We start from the raw sequence: 15050 nt of genomic DNA, 5'->3' as shown, positions 1-15050 counted from the left end.
GAAATGTTTTCAGTCTCTTGAAAATTTTGCTCCAGTATAGGTAATTTGACTGTCTTAATCAATCCCTGTTTAATCATATCATTAAACTTTCCTTCTTTGACTATCAAAATCCTGTTTTGAAAAAAACCAAATCTCAAAAGGAGAGGGAAGGAGAAGCTTCAGTACTATTTTAATTAGTGCTCAATGGAATTTCTACCTTGTAAAGGAAGCTGCCTCCGTCAATACTCAGGAGGCTTCATCTAGGTATAAGAAGAATTATAGGATCAAAAACCTGCCATTTGAAAGAGACTTCATAAACATCATCATCTGATATTTCTTCTTGCCTGGCCTTTCCCCTCAGCCTCTTAGATTCCCACTGGGCCCCAACACCATAATCATTTGCTCAGCTAGTAAGGTCGCTTCGAACAATGGCAAGGAATAGGAATACAGGTATACAAAGCTGTGCCTTGGAGTTGACACACAGCTGTGGCAGAAATGAGTGTCTTTAAAAGATTGTCGTTTAGAGTCCTGTGGGAGAATCTGAAAGGAAGTTGTGAGTCCAAGAAAATAACATGGCATTTTGGCAGAACTGCAAGATGAACCAAAGGAATTACTATATAAAATCATCATGGCATATAAGGTGGTACTTATCACTGACTACTAGAAACAAACAAACAAATAAAATGTGACGTTAGAACTTAGAAGCTATAATTCTAAGTAGAAACAAATAAATACAGAGATTTTCCTTGTAAAAATAATTTCCACTAATGTGGACATAATTCTGTTTTAGATTGTGGGGCATCACTTCCTGAATTCCTGGTTTTCTACAATTTTATTTACTCCATAACATACGTTGATAATTGTTACACTGCTCATTGGAAAGAGCCACACCACTATGTCATTAATAAAATTATTACAGAAATATTTTCCATGGAAAATGCTGTGATATAATGGAAAAAATTAAGTTATTTGTTGGATTATATTCTTGTCAGAAGGCAATGCTTGCAAATCTTTATTGATATGAACATATACAATGGTGCCTCAGATTTCCCATCTAAAAAATTTAAAAACATTCTATAACTGGTAATTCCTCTCATTTTCTTCCTAGTCTTGCTTTTATATTGTCATCTGCCCATTACCAATTCTACTACATGCTCGCTGAGTTTTCTTAATCCACAACCTTTCCTCTTTTATGCCTCCCTAGCAGTAGCCTATGAGCATTTGCTATAGTCTGCTTAGTTGTATCATTTTATAAATGATGACATTGTTGACTGTTCTGTCCTAGAAAACATCTATTCCTTGGTTCTCTTCCAACTTCTTTCTTTGTTGGCCCCTCCACTGTTTTTGTTTTCCAGAATCCTGCTCTTGTATTCTACTTTTCTCAATCTATGTCAATTGTCTTATACTATTGGCTTCAAATATCCTAAGATAGGTCCGAAATCAATATCTTCCTTACAAACTTGCTCCTTCGCTTTGTTCTAATATCTACCAATAGCTCAAGCTAAACATTCTAGATATACTTTTGAATTACTTTTCTGTATTTCTACGAAAAGTTGAAAGTTGTATTGATTCATACAACAAAATTTTTAAATACTTACCATGTTGCAGGTTTGCTCTATGTGCCTCTGGTATCATAATGAGTCACAGTTATTTTATTTGCATGTCTCTTTCCTCTATTAGTCTGAAAATCCCTAGGGGCAATGATATCATCTTAGTAGCTTTTGTTTTATCGTTTTTAATTCCAATGACCTGTATCTTCTAAATTAGACTGCAAGCAATGGAGAGCAGGTATTTATCTTTATATCAGTAAGCATCATGTCTCATGTCTTGCAATTAGCAGATAATCAGTACTTGCTGGATTGTGTCAATCGCATACATGCTACTATCACCATTTTAGCTCCACATAATACTCAATGTATACATGCCACAGATTCCACTGGCCTCTAAATGTATCAAGTGAGTTTCTTTGTCAAGAGTTTTTACCCTTTCCATTCCTTCATGCATTTAATAGACAATTACATGCCTTATGTGTGCCAGTCCCAGTCCTAGATATTCAGGATTAATGATGTGTAAATACAGACACAATCTCTCACAGAGATGAAATTTAGCTGGTGGTTCAGAAAATGTTTTGTGCTGAGAACTGAAGAAACTGGAGAGAAGCCGAACTTTATATGACTGTTTAGAGCACTGATGACGGCCCCCTGACCCCAGCCCTCTGAAGAAGATAGTCTTGTTGTTTCTCCCAGTTTCTCCCTTGCTGGTTCTTCTTGGGAGCCTGCCTTGGTCCACATCTTCCCCTCTTCATTTACTGACAGGCACATCCTTCAGTATCTCATTCCAGCTAACATATCTTCTAGGATTGGGTTTAATTATTATTTTTTCCATAACGAGGCACAATTTCTTCTCCACCATTTGAAGCTATTTTTTTCCTAGCTCCCTCAGAGTACGCATCTTATGGTTACAATACCTGAACAAAGCTGTACTAGAGAAGGTATGTTCCATGCATTCTTGGGGTGTAAGTGTTATACTCTAGCTCTGTGCTGTGATGGACCGTTATGTCCCCTTTGCTCCTGATATCTTTAACTCTCCACTAAAATTTTCTATGGAAACAAAAACTCACAATAAATATTCAATGCCTTCCAGGACTGTAGGCAGTATTTCTGAAGATTAAGGGTGCCAGAATGATAAGCATTCTTGACCAACAGATTGTATATCTATCCCTGAATGGAGACTATTAGATGCTTTCTATGTTATGTCATATAAGAAAACATAAACACAATAAATTTAATAAGTATTTCCATTATTTCTGCATATATATTACAACTACTTTGATTTTCTAAAATAACTTCTCAAATTGAGTTACATAATGAGAAATGATGAATTTGAATATTTTACTCTTCAGTTATGTTTCCATTCATTAAGATATGATTAAAAGGGGCTTCCCTGGTGGCGCAGCAGTTGAGAGTCTGCCTGCTAATGCAGGGGACACGGGTTTGCGCCCTGGTCTGGGAAGATCCCACATGCCGCGGAGCAACTAGGCCCGTGAGCCACAACTACTGAGCCTGTGCGTCTGGAGCCTGTGCTCCACAACAAGAGAGGCCACAATAGTGAGAGGCCCGCGCACCGCGATGAAGAGTGGCCCCCGCTTGCCGCAACTACAGAAAGTCCTAGCACAGAAACGAAGACCCAACATAGCAATCAATCAATCAATCAATCAATCAATAAATCTTTAAAAAAAAAAAAAGATATGATTCAAAGATAATTGTGGTAAATATGCTGGATATGGATTAAAGTATAATTACAAACCATATTATAGGACTATATTCAGCATTTTATAGTTTTGAAATACTGCATAGGTCGAGAATAGCTTTGTGTGTATTTATAAAGTCAAGGATTTCATATGAGATATGTATGATTTCATATACTGTTATAGATTACATTTAGTACTTTGTTTTGCTGTGGTATTTTATTTAAAATATCCTCCTCAAGACGTCCAGGGAGGAGATCAAGATGACGGCATAGGAGGATGTGGAACTCATCTCCCCCCAAGAACACATACAAAGACATCTACATGTGGATCAATTCTCACTGAAAACAAACTGGAGACTGTCAGAAAGACTCTCCTACAACCAAGGCTGTAAGAAAGATCCACAATGAATCAGGTAAGAGGGAAGAGAAGGGATCAAGTTAGGACCTGCACTGCTGGAAGGGGACACAGAAGAAGAGAGGGATTACACAGGCTCAGAAATCTTCCCTGGGGAGTAAGTGTTTCAAACCACCATGTTGGGTGCCCCAGCCCTGGGGTCTGACACCAGCAAAACTAGGGTGAGGTCTGCCACAGCCAAAGAGAGTGCACGGTTGTGGGGGACAGAACTGACCTGGACCAGACATGGCCTCCAAATGGGCAAGAGTAGCCATTAATGGTGCTCACAAGGGCAGCAGATCAGGAGTGGTCTGGAGCTCTGAGTGGTTTCGGGAATGCCCCAGCGCATACTCCAGCCCAAACCAAGTACCCAGGCAGGCCCCTTTTGCTCTGTGGTGTAGCTCTCCTCTAGGGCAAAGGCTGCTGCTGCCAAGGAGAATGCACATTTGTGTCGGCTCAGACATAGCAGAGCATCTGAACAAGGGTGAGGGCAGCTGTTACTGGTGCTCAGTGGGGGGGGGGGCAAATCCAGAACAGTCGTAACTCTGACTGGTATGCCTGGAGCACCCCAGTGAGTGCCCTGGTCTACAAAAGGTGCTTACTCCAGCCTGTCTTACTCCAGCATGGCTCTCCCCTGTAGCAAAGGTGAAAATGCTGGGAGGGGGTAGAGCACACACTTAGAGGGGACAGAGCCAGCTTGGATCTGACCCTCAGGGCTTCTGTTCCAGCAACTTGGGATCCGACCCCACCCCCATAGGGTCCTGTTGGCCACTGAGCAGAGGAGAAGCCATGGTTCACACTAGGCTCTGGCTCTAGCTCCTCCCTCTCCAGCCCCACCTCCCACTAAGGTGAGAACTGTAGCACACCCTGGGGGAAGACATGACTAGTACTCACTTCATATCCAGATCTCCCACCAAAGCCACTGGGCACAGGTAGACTACCCAGAAAAGCTCCCACATGAAGACACCCCTCAAGACTGGGATAGGTAACTTAACTAAACTAGAGAAAAGAACAGATGAACACAGTGAAAATTTTAACAAGAAACTAGAAAAAAATGTAAAAAAAAAACAAAACAGAACTGAAGAATACAATAACTGAAATGATAAACACACTAGAAGGAATTAACAGCAGATTCGGTGATATAGAAGAATCCATAAGTGATCTGAAAGATAGACTAATACAAATCACCAAACCATGCAGCAAAAAGAAAAACAAATTGAAAAATAAGAACTGCTTAAGGGACCTCTGAAAGAACATCAAGCATACCAACATTTGTATTATAGGGGTCCCAGAAGGATAAGAGAGAGATAAAGGGGTCAAGAAGGTATTTGATGAAATTATGGCATAAAACTTTCTGAACCTGAAGAAGGAAACAGAAAACCAAGTGCAGGAATCACAGAGAGTCCCAAACAAGATGAAACCAATGATACCCACACCAAAAATTAAGATGGCAAAAGTTAAAGAGAGAATTCTAAAGGCAGCAAAAGAAAAACCAAGAGTCACATACAAGGGAACCCCCATAAGGCTATCAGCCAATTTTTCTGCAGAAACATTGCTGGCCAAAAGGAAGTGGCATGATATACTTAAAGTACTGGAAGGGGAAAACCTACAACCTAGGATACTCTACTCAACAAGATTATCATTCAAAACTGAAGAAGAGACAAAATAACTTCTCAGACAAGCAAAAACTAAGAGTTCATCAATACTAAACTGACCTGAAAAAAATGTTAAAGGATCTTCTCTAAGTGGAAAAGTAAAAGCTCCAACAAAAAGTAAGTATTTATCGGAAAGGAAAAACCCCACTACTAAAGGCAAATATAGAGAAAAGGCTGTGGATCAACCAAGTAAATAAACTAGTATGGATATTAAAAGACAGAAATCAACTATAACTACAGTAAACAGTGAAGGGATAAACAAGTAAATGTAAAATATGACATCAAAAACACAAAATATGGGGGGAGGGAAGTAAAAAATGAAGATCTTTTAGAGTGTATTTGAACTTAAATGACTACCTGTTTAAAATAAGTATACAAAGTATAGGGCAACATATATGACCACTATGTTAACCACAAATCAAAAACCTACAATAGATACACAAAAACTAGAGAGAAATGAACACAAGCATAGAACTAAAGAAAGTCATCAAACTACAGGGAAGAAACTAAAAGAAGAAAAGAACAGAGAAGAACTACAAAAACAGCAAGAAAACAAGTAACAAAATGGCAATAAATACATACCTATTTAAATGTCAATAGACTAAATGCTCCAATTAAAAAATAAGGTGGCTTATTGGATTTAAAAAAAAAGCAAGACTCCTCCATATGCTGCTTACAAGAGACTCACTTCAGAACTAAAAACACACATAGACTGAAAGTGAGGGGATGGAAGAGGGTATTTCATGCAAATGGAAACGACAAGAAAGCAGGGGTAGCAATGTGCACATAAGACAAAATAGGCTTTAAAACAAAATCTATAACAAAAGACAAAGAAGGGCATTATATAGTGATAAAGGGAGTAATACAAGAAGAGAATATAGCATTTGCTAACATATATGCACCTATATTAGTAGCACCTAAATAAAACAAATATTAACAAACATAAAGAGAAAAAATTGACAATGACAGAAAAATAGTAGGGAATTTTAACACCCATTTACAGTGGATAGACCATCCAGGCAGAAAATCAGAAAATAGTAGTCTAAATGACATATTAGCACAGTCGACTTAATGATATATACAGGACATTCCATCCCCAAACAGCAGAACACACATTCTTTTTAAGTACACATGGAATGTTTTCCAGGATAGATCACATGCTAGGTCACAAAACATGTCTCATCAAATTGAAAGGACAGAAATTATATCAAGCATTTTTTTCTGACAAAAACAATATAAAACTAGAAATCAATCACAGGGAAAATATAAGGGAAAAACACAAATATGTGGAGAATAAACAATATGCTACTAAAAAACCAATGGGTCAATGAAGTAATTAAATAAGAAATCAGAAAATACTCAAGACAAATGGAAATGGAAAAAACTTTCCAAAATCTATGGGATGCAGCAAAAGCAGTTCAAATAGGGAAATTTATGGTGATACAGGCCTACGTCAAGAAACAAGAAAATCTCAAATAAATAACTTAACCTACAATATAAAGGAATTAGAAAAAGAAGAACAAACAAAGCCCAAACTCAGCAGAAGGAACGATATAATAAAGATCAGAAATAAATAAGAGACCAAAAAAAAAAAAAAAAATCAATAAATCCAAGAGCTGGATTTTTGAAAAGACAAACAAAGATTCATAGCCTTTAGCCAGGTTCATCAAGAAAAAAAGAGATAGGGCCCAAATAAACAAACAGACATATGAATGAGGAGAAATAACAACGGATATCACAGAGATACAAAAAAATCATAAGAGAATAGTATGAACAGTTATATGCCAAAAAATTGGACAATGTAGAAGAAATGAATAAATTTCTAGAAATATACAATCTTCCAAGACTGAATCAGGGCAAAGTAGAAAATCTGAACAGACTAATCACTAGTAGTGAAATAGAATCTGTAAAAATAAAACAAAAACAAAAACAACAAAAAACAAACAAACAGAAAACCTCCCAGCAAACAAAAGTCCAGGACCAGTCAGCTTTACAGGGAAATTCTACCAAACATAAAAAGAAGAGCTAATACCTGTCCTTCTCAAACTATTCCAAAAAATTGAAGAGGAGGGAACACTCCCTAATTTATTCTACAAGGCCATAATTACACTAATACCAAAACCAGACAAAGAAACTACAAAAAAAGAAAATTACAGGCCAATATCTTTGATAAATATAGATGTAAAAATCCTCAACAAAACATGAGCAAACAGAATTCAACAATATAGAAATAGGTCATACACCATAATCAAGTAAGATTTATTCCAGGCATGCAAGGATGGTTCAATATCTGCAAATCAATCATGTGATACACCATAATAACAAAATGAAGGATAAAAATCACACAATCATCTCAATAGATGCAGAGAAAGCATTTGGCAAAATTCAACATCCATTCATAATAAAACACTCATCAGAGTTGGTTTAGAAGGAACATATCTCAACATAATAAAGGCCATTTAGGACAAACCCACATCTAACATCATCCCCAATGGTGAAAAGTTTAAGCTTTTTCTCTACAACAAGGAAGAAGACAAGGATGTCACTCTTGCCACTAGTATAATATTAATTGTGAATATTCTCTGAGAATGACTAGCTCGGACAATTTATGAAATCTGGCTGGAAATTGAAAAGCAAAAACTCATTTTGGTTTTAGTGGTCAATCTAATAAATTTAAAGCAAGAACAATTTAGCATTTGACTAACTTCTATTGTACCACATTTCCCTTTGATATAACTTGAATTCTTCTCTCATTTCTTTATTTATTACCAGTTTATCAGCATTCATTTTCATTCTCTCATCTGGTTTTTATTTCACCTTGATCCTTGTGACTCCATTGTCTTTAATTTTAGATACAGGAATTCAAAAAAAATTGTCAGTTACTTATATTAACTTGGTGACAAAGTCACCACTGAGTAAGGTAATAAATTAACTGCGTTTATGTTCTCAAATATTATAATTCTAATAATACTATATGTTTAACCAAACTGTCCTAAAATGATATAAAAATCATGACATATCCATGTTTATTACAAATCCTTTTTAGTCTGCCGGTTAGCAGATTATATATGTCAGGCTGGTAAATGACATATGTCACCTAGCTCTCTTGATTTTCTATTTCACATCAATATGCACAGAATGAAATTATCACAGAATGAAGATCTATATACCTTTATAAAATTTAAAATATTTTAATACAGTATTCCATTTCTTAAAAATGTCCATGAAATATTATTTCTCAAAAGATACTATACCATCTCTTTCCACATCACAGCAAATTCAAAATAATATACTGGGAATCCAATGAACATTGTTTTGTTCTAATCTAGTTTGTTGCTAAAGTAATTGCTTCCTGAGATTAAAATGTTATTATATATTATAACTAAACAATGTTCTTTGAGATTTTGGATATTTGAGTAAAAAAAATTCACAAGGATTTGGGTTGTAAAAGTGTTGTCTTAAGGAACACTAATGCAGCTTGAAGCACTAACTCTGAACATCATTTTTAAAAATCTTAAGACCATTTGAAAGACGTGAAAATTTTTTACTTTATTACTTTTTTACTTTATTTTACTTTATTTTTAGTGAAATAAGATAAATATTTCTTTTTAATGTAGGCTCTATTTGTTCCAGAGGTAATTTGATATAATCAAAACAGCTGGATTCATAAAGATATCAGAGATTTTTATCAATGACATCATAATGAAGCAATCACTGCCATTATGTCATATTTTGAAACTTCCTAGTCTATTAGTTGGATTTGTATTTTCAATCCTTATGTAAAATTAACTGTCAAGTAAAATTTTCCAATTTCCTTAAAATCATTTATTTTTATGTTTAAAAATTATATTCCTTCATGAAAAAGTTCTTATCTGGCAATTGAAAAGAACTCATACCTCCCATAAGGAGAAAAATGTTGTACATTAGGAATTATGGCATATTGCCTTTTAGCTCTTGTTGATCTTAGTTATGACGAAGAGTTACTTCTATAAAACCTTCAGAATGAACACAGCTAGTTGGTTTGATTGCTGCCAAATTGACTGATGCTATTATGACATAATGGATTGTGACCAAGTAAGTGATATTAATAAACCTTTCTTTTAAATGCATAAGTTATGATAAAAATCTTAAATACAGAATATTTGCAAGGCCTTATTTTCTGCTCTACTGTAAGTTTTAGTATGAAGAAATTTTGAACTGACTTTCTATGTGTAGGATATTGTTCAAAATTAAATGCTGAGGTCCAACTGGGTTCCACCATTTGGGAAGCATGACCCTGTCAATGGAAAAGGATAGCTTTCCGTACTAAAAACCACCCTTCTAAAGGATGTTGGGTTTTTTTTTGTTGAACTCAATAGTTCTCTGAATTAATGTTAAGATTGTTGACTAGATTAGACTGAAATCTCTGTGAAGAGAGAAATAGCCAGTGAAATAAAAATATGAAAAGATTCCAAGCAACATCTCAAATATATTTTTTCGAAAATATAATAAATTTGACTATATTAAGACTCTATTTTCCTTTAATGAATCAATGGCTTTCCTTACATTAGAGGACATTCATCACCCAAGGGAAAGACCAACACCCCACCTCAATCCAAAAACAAACACACAAATAAGCAAACCACACAAATCAAAGTAGTAAATTGAGTTTTATATATTTACATATATAAATATATATACATATATTATATATATATATATATATATATACATAATTTATATATGTATGTAACAGAGTCATTTGGTAGCCTAGAAGCTTTCTTTCTAGGATACAAAAGAGACTCTGAGTTGTATAATTTGTGTGGCATGGATCAGCCTTGGGCACTTCAGCTTCAAAGAGAATGCTATAGATATTAACAACCACAGACAAATGGTGAACACGCTGTGAACAAATTCCATGAAGAGGGAATATATAGACACCTTTTGTACAATTACAGTATTATATGTAAGAGACTCTAATCCCTATCACACCTAGCAGAAGAAAAAGAGAAGAGGAAGAAAAAAAATTCCTGGTTGATCTAATAACATACCAAATTAGTGAGAAACCATCAACACTTTTGAAAGAAAGAATGACTTTTCCTGAATTTAACCAAAAGAAACTCTTTTAAGTTTTAACCAGATAGTGCTTGAGTTAGAGAAAATAAATGCTTGTTTTACAGTTTTGTCCACCTGAGTTTGTGTTTTTGTACATTTTATCTCTTCCACTGTGTGAGATTTAGACTAGAAACTCTCTCAAAATATAAAGTGCTCAAAGAGAGTAAATTTTCATATATAGCTTTATATTCCAGGAGATACAGCCAGTTTGTTTTTTGTTTTTGTTTTTGTTTTTGTTTTTTTACCAATAACACACTGAAGAAGGTGACCAAATTACGAGCAGGATTTTGAATAAAAAGTTTTAGAAAATGTTGCTTCATCAGGCAGGATAACAATCCACATTCTTACCAATAGAAATGCTATAAAGAAAGACATAAGATAGTTTCATAAACTATGGTTTACTTATAGTCAGATAATTTAAAGTAAGTCATAATTCACACTCAGCTGGTTTAGGAAATTTTCACAAATGTATGCCTTTTACACTTCACATCAGTACATAAAATAGATTTAAACCTGTCAGAAATATAGTAAAATGAAGAGAAGTATGGTTAATGGTCCTTCATATGAGAATGGGAAGCAGCATCTTAAGCAAAAACTTCTATCCATACAACAAAATAGTATTTCGAGTTGTAATTCAGACACATATAACAGTTAACTGATGATTCATGGTCATATCCAAAATAGTCTATCAGCTAACACTATAACCTTCACCTCTAAGGCACTGATCACGGATGACGTTATAGACTCCACTGTAGAAGCTGCCACAGCTAAACTATCAAAGTGATCTGCTGAACTCAATTGTTTGACAAAAGCAAAAAACATGTTTGGCACACATTCACTTAATAAGCCGACCTTTTAGGTGAACACTGACATTTTTCAGTAAAGACTTATGAAGCACAGGGCACGTACAGGCCTCACCATTTAAATTGAAGTGGTTTGGCTAGAATTAGGAGGACAGAAAACCACATATGGCTACTTAGTCCAGTCAGATAAATATAAAGAATAGATTAAAAGGCTATAGAAAATGTTAAAAAAATTAGTTAGGGCTCAAATCCCTAGGGTGTATTTGGGCAGCAATTTATTGAAATATCTCCAACTATACTGATTCTAAAACTCACAGGGAGCAAAACACAAGAAGAACTAATATAACTGCTTCAACTAACTAGTTTGGTTTTGACAACCAACTCACTCACTCAGATTATTTAATTAGCTTTCTATGCTTCACTTCATATCATGTGTACATACACTGTGGTGGGAGGGTGACTTCTAGTTAACAATGAGGCAGGTATATGGAATTAAAATAGTCAATATATTGACAGTATAGAAATGGGATACTGATATATGTATAGTATTTAAGACTCAGCACCTGTAACTCATGCTTTCCTGGTGATAGGTAATTAACTGCATAAATTATTTTTTTAAAAAAGGTTAAATACAATGTCTTTGAGTTTGTTATGAATGTAATGGAATATTACAATAAGGGAACCAAGGAAAATGTTGCAGAAATAAATACTCCTTTAAATAGAAATCTTCTACATAGAATAAAGGCACTCTAGCTGTGAGAGAGACTAAAAAATATCATAGAGACTCCCTGAAACAAATAAGAATCTCAGATAAAATTTACATGGAAGTCTTTTTTACTAAATTCTTTCTTTGAAAATTTAGAAATAGGATAATTTATGATAGCTTGAACTCATCCAGAGTTTGACAAATTTACACAGTTCATGCTTAGAAATAGTTTACATGGGTAATATTCATGTTGTATTGAGTTGGTCCATAAAACAATGGTATTTATTTCTAACAGAAACTTGAGGTTAATTTTAAAACAACCAAAACATACTTAGAATTAACAAGGAAGTTGAACTGAAATGGAAATATAATTTGTATATGGTTAAGTTTCTTAAGTTGGTCATAATATCAAAAGTACAAAAAAAGTGTACAAAGTACTGAAATGTATTGGCAGAATTTAAAGATCATCTGTGTGCTCCATATTTGTTCTTAATTTTCATATATAAATGTATATAGTAAACAATAACAGATGTCAATTAGCATAATTGAGTGATCAGAAAAATAAAATTAATGCCTTTATTACTCAAAATGTATTCACCCAAAGGTTTCATTAGCTTCCTAATGTAATATTAATGAGGAAAATAACTAAATTATGCTGGTCCCCAAAACTGTGACCTGTAAGCTAATCATGAAATCCCTATTCTCGTTTCACTTAAATTTCTTCTGCACAGGTTTTCTCTTAGATTCTCATTCATAGATCACAAAAGAACAATTTGGGTTACTTCAAGAATTAATTAGGCATTTGTGTGAAAGCCACTAGAACAACTGTTCCCCTTGCAAGTTCATAAAGCTGTTAAATTTGCTCTTGTCTTTTCACTCAGAGAAGCTGGCAACACCTCAATAAAGCACAGTGTGCACAGGCAGTAAGCCAAATTTCTGCCTGAATTGTTCACTTGCATTCACTATGCTCTTTTAATAGGCACACACACTAACACCTTTTAACCTTACCAGTGACACAGCTGAGGCACTTTTCACTCAATGAAAAATCATTTAGGATAATGTTCTCCCAGCCTATCTTTGAAGAATAGTTCAGTTAAAGTTATAGTCTTTATTTCGAAACAGTTTAAGTATCTCTCTCTGCCTTTAGACAGAATTCTAACATTGATTTACCCAATGTTTAATAACTCATCCAATGAGCTTATTTCTTAGATTTCATTTAACTCAAGAAAGATGTGCATTCCAATATCTTGAAATTAAAGCACATAGGATATATTTCAGATTAAATTTAAACTCTTTTTATTTTTATTTTTTAAACTGGAGGACTGACCTTGGGATAATTCCATTCTACTATTGTACTTTAAATTTTAGGGACATAAGAATACATCTTATTAGTAATTCTGTAGTCATTGCCCATCATACGCTTCAACCAGTATGAAATCCTAAATAATGCCTACTATTATTCCTCACGAGGATGAAGTGACCTCAGAAATTGCAATTTGACTCTCAAGGAAAGAAATCTAGTTCCTAACACTTGAATGTAATGACAATATTGTCTCTGTGTCATGCCAACACCTGGGCCCATCTGTGAGACAGGCACTGTGCCATGCAGAAGGTAGAACGTCAATTTCAACAGCATGTAGATGCCAATATGTGGAAGTCAAAGTGATAGCCTGTGGGACTCATCAAATAGCTGATCTTTTGTAAGAAAATCCTCTCAATAGCAAGCAACGCCAAAAGAAGGCCAAATGCTTCATTACTAGTCTTCACAGCTGCTGATGCTTGTGGGCATTCATAACATCAAAGAATATTTCCTCCTCTAGTCCTGTTTCCAATCTGCCTGAGAGCCAGTCATTTTACATAAAGGAAAAAAATGATGGGATTATTTTCAAAAACAAAGACATTTTTATTTGTCATGTCATGTGACAACTTCTTTAAATTCCTTAATATTCTTGCTAAATGGCAGATTTAACAATTAGCAGTAATGTTGTTTTAATCATGCAGTAATAATTTATATAAGTTCATTAAGAATTCCCTTGTGGATAATATATGGATATTTTATATGTGTGTGGGTGTGTGAGTGCATGTAAAATTTTTAGGTTGTAATTAACACATTAAAAATGTGAGAATCTGACGTCCTAGAATTGGCTTATGTAGCTCAGGTATCATGGGTAAGTAACAAACCCAGGCTCAATTCAACTTGAGTAGTAATGAACATGGCTAGTGTCAATATAAGTTCAATTTGTTTAGGCTAAAGATCCAGTCAAATTTCCTTTTAGCCTTGATTTCCTGTTTGGGAGGCAAAGTAGTTGAGAGTTTAGAGAAAGAAATGAATGGGCTTTGTTTCTGAAAATTACATTACGTAGAAAATCTGGTTCTTAATTTGTGAAAAGCAACAATCAATTTAAGGTTTTCTTGGTCTGAGGCATTTTTTTGGCTTTTTTTATTTCAACTACTTCTGAGACAATGTCTCTTGTTAACAGCAGTCTCATTTCCTGTATCTGAAGATATTTATAGTTTTCCCCAGTTAAGTAAAGTCCCTTTCAGGGGCTCAGGACACTGATTCTGTTGCATCCTATGGGCTACACACCAGTCACTGGATTACCATAAATTCAACTGTAAAGAGAGACAGACACAAAACCCTCTCCTTATTTTCAATTTTCCCAATAGGGGAAGTCTTTATAACCTTATATATATTTTAATATAAATTTTATATTTATATAAATATAAATTTTAATAACAAATTTTCTTCACAAGGAATTAGTAGTTACAAATCAAAAACCCCAGAAAGTCCTTTCGTCACTAATAAACAAATATCACATGACAATAATTCACTTCTTTCCTGAAATTACAGTATTGATATTTTATGAAACAGCAAGTGGCTGAAGTTTCTACTAAGCATTCAGAGTAACTAAGAACATGCAGTTGACGCTGACAGCTCTGGGAAAATACACAGGTTATTTAAACTATTTTTAAGCCTCAGTTTTCTCATCTGTAAATGGAAATGACCTTATAAGAGTTGCTGAGAGAACAGAAATCATGTAATATTTTAAAGTACTTAATACTAAGCCCAACACGTGACTGTTCTCAACACATGTAAGCAGTCAATATTATTAAGCCAGCAATCCACTTTGACCTTCATATTGTCTTTTTAAATAGTATTTTTTATTTTA

Source organism: Eschrichtius robustus, chromosome 6 (assembly GCF_028021215.1).
Source record: "Eschrichtius robustus isolate mEscRob2 chromosome 6, mEscRob2.pri, whole genome shotgun sequence".
In the NCBI taxonomy this organism is placed as follows: domain Eukaryota; kingdom Metazoa; phylum Chordata; class Mammalia; order Artiodactyla; family Eschrichtiidae; genus Eschrichtius; species Eschrichtius robustus.
This window is presented reverse-complemented; position numbering follows the sequence as displayed.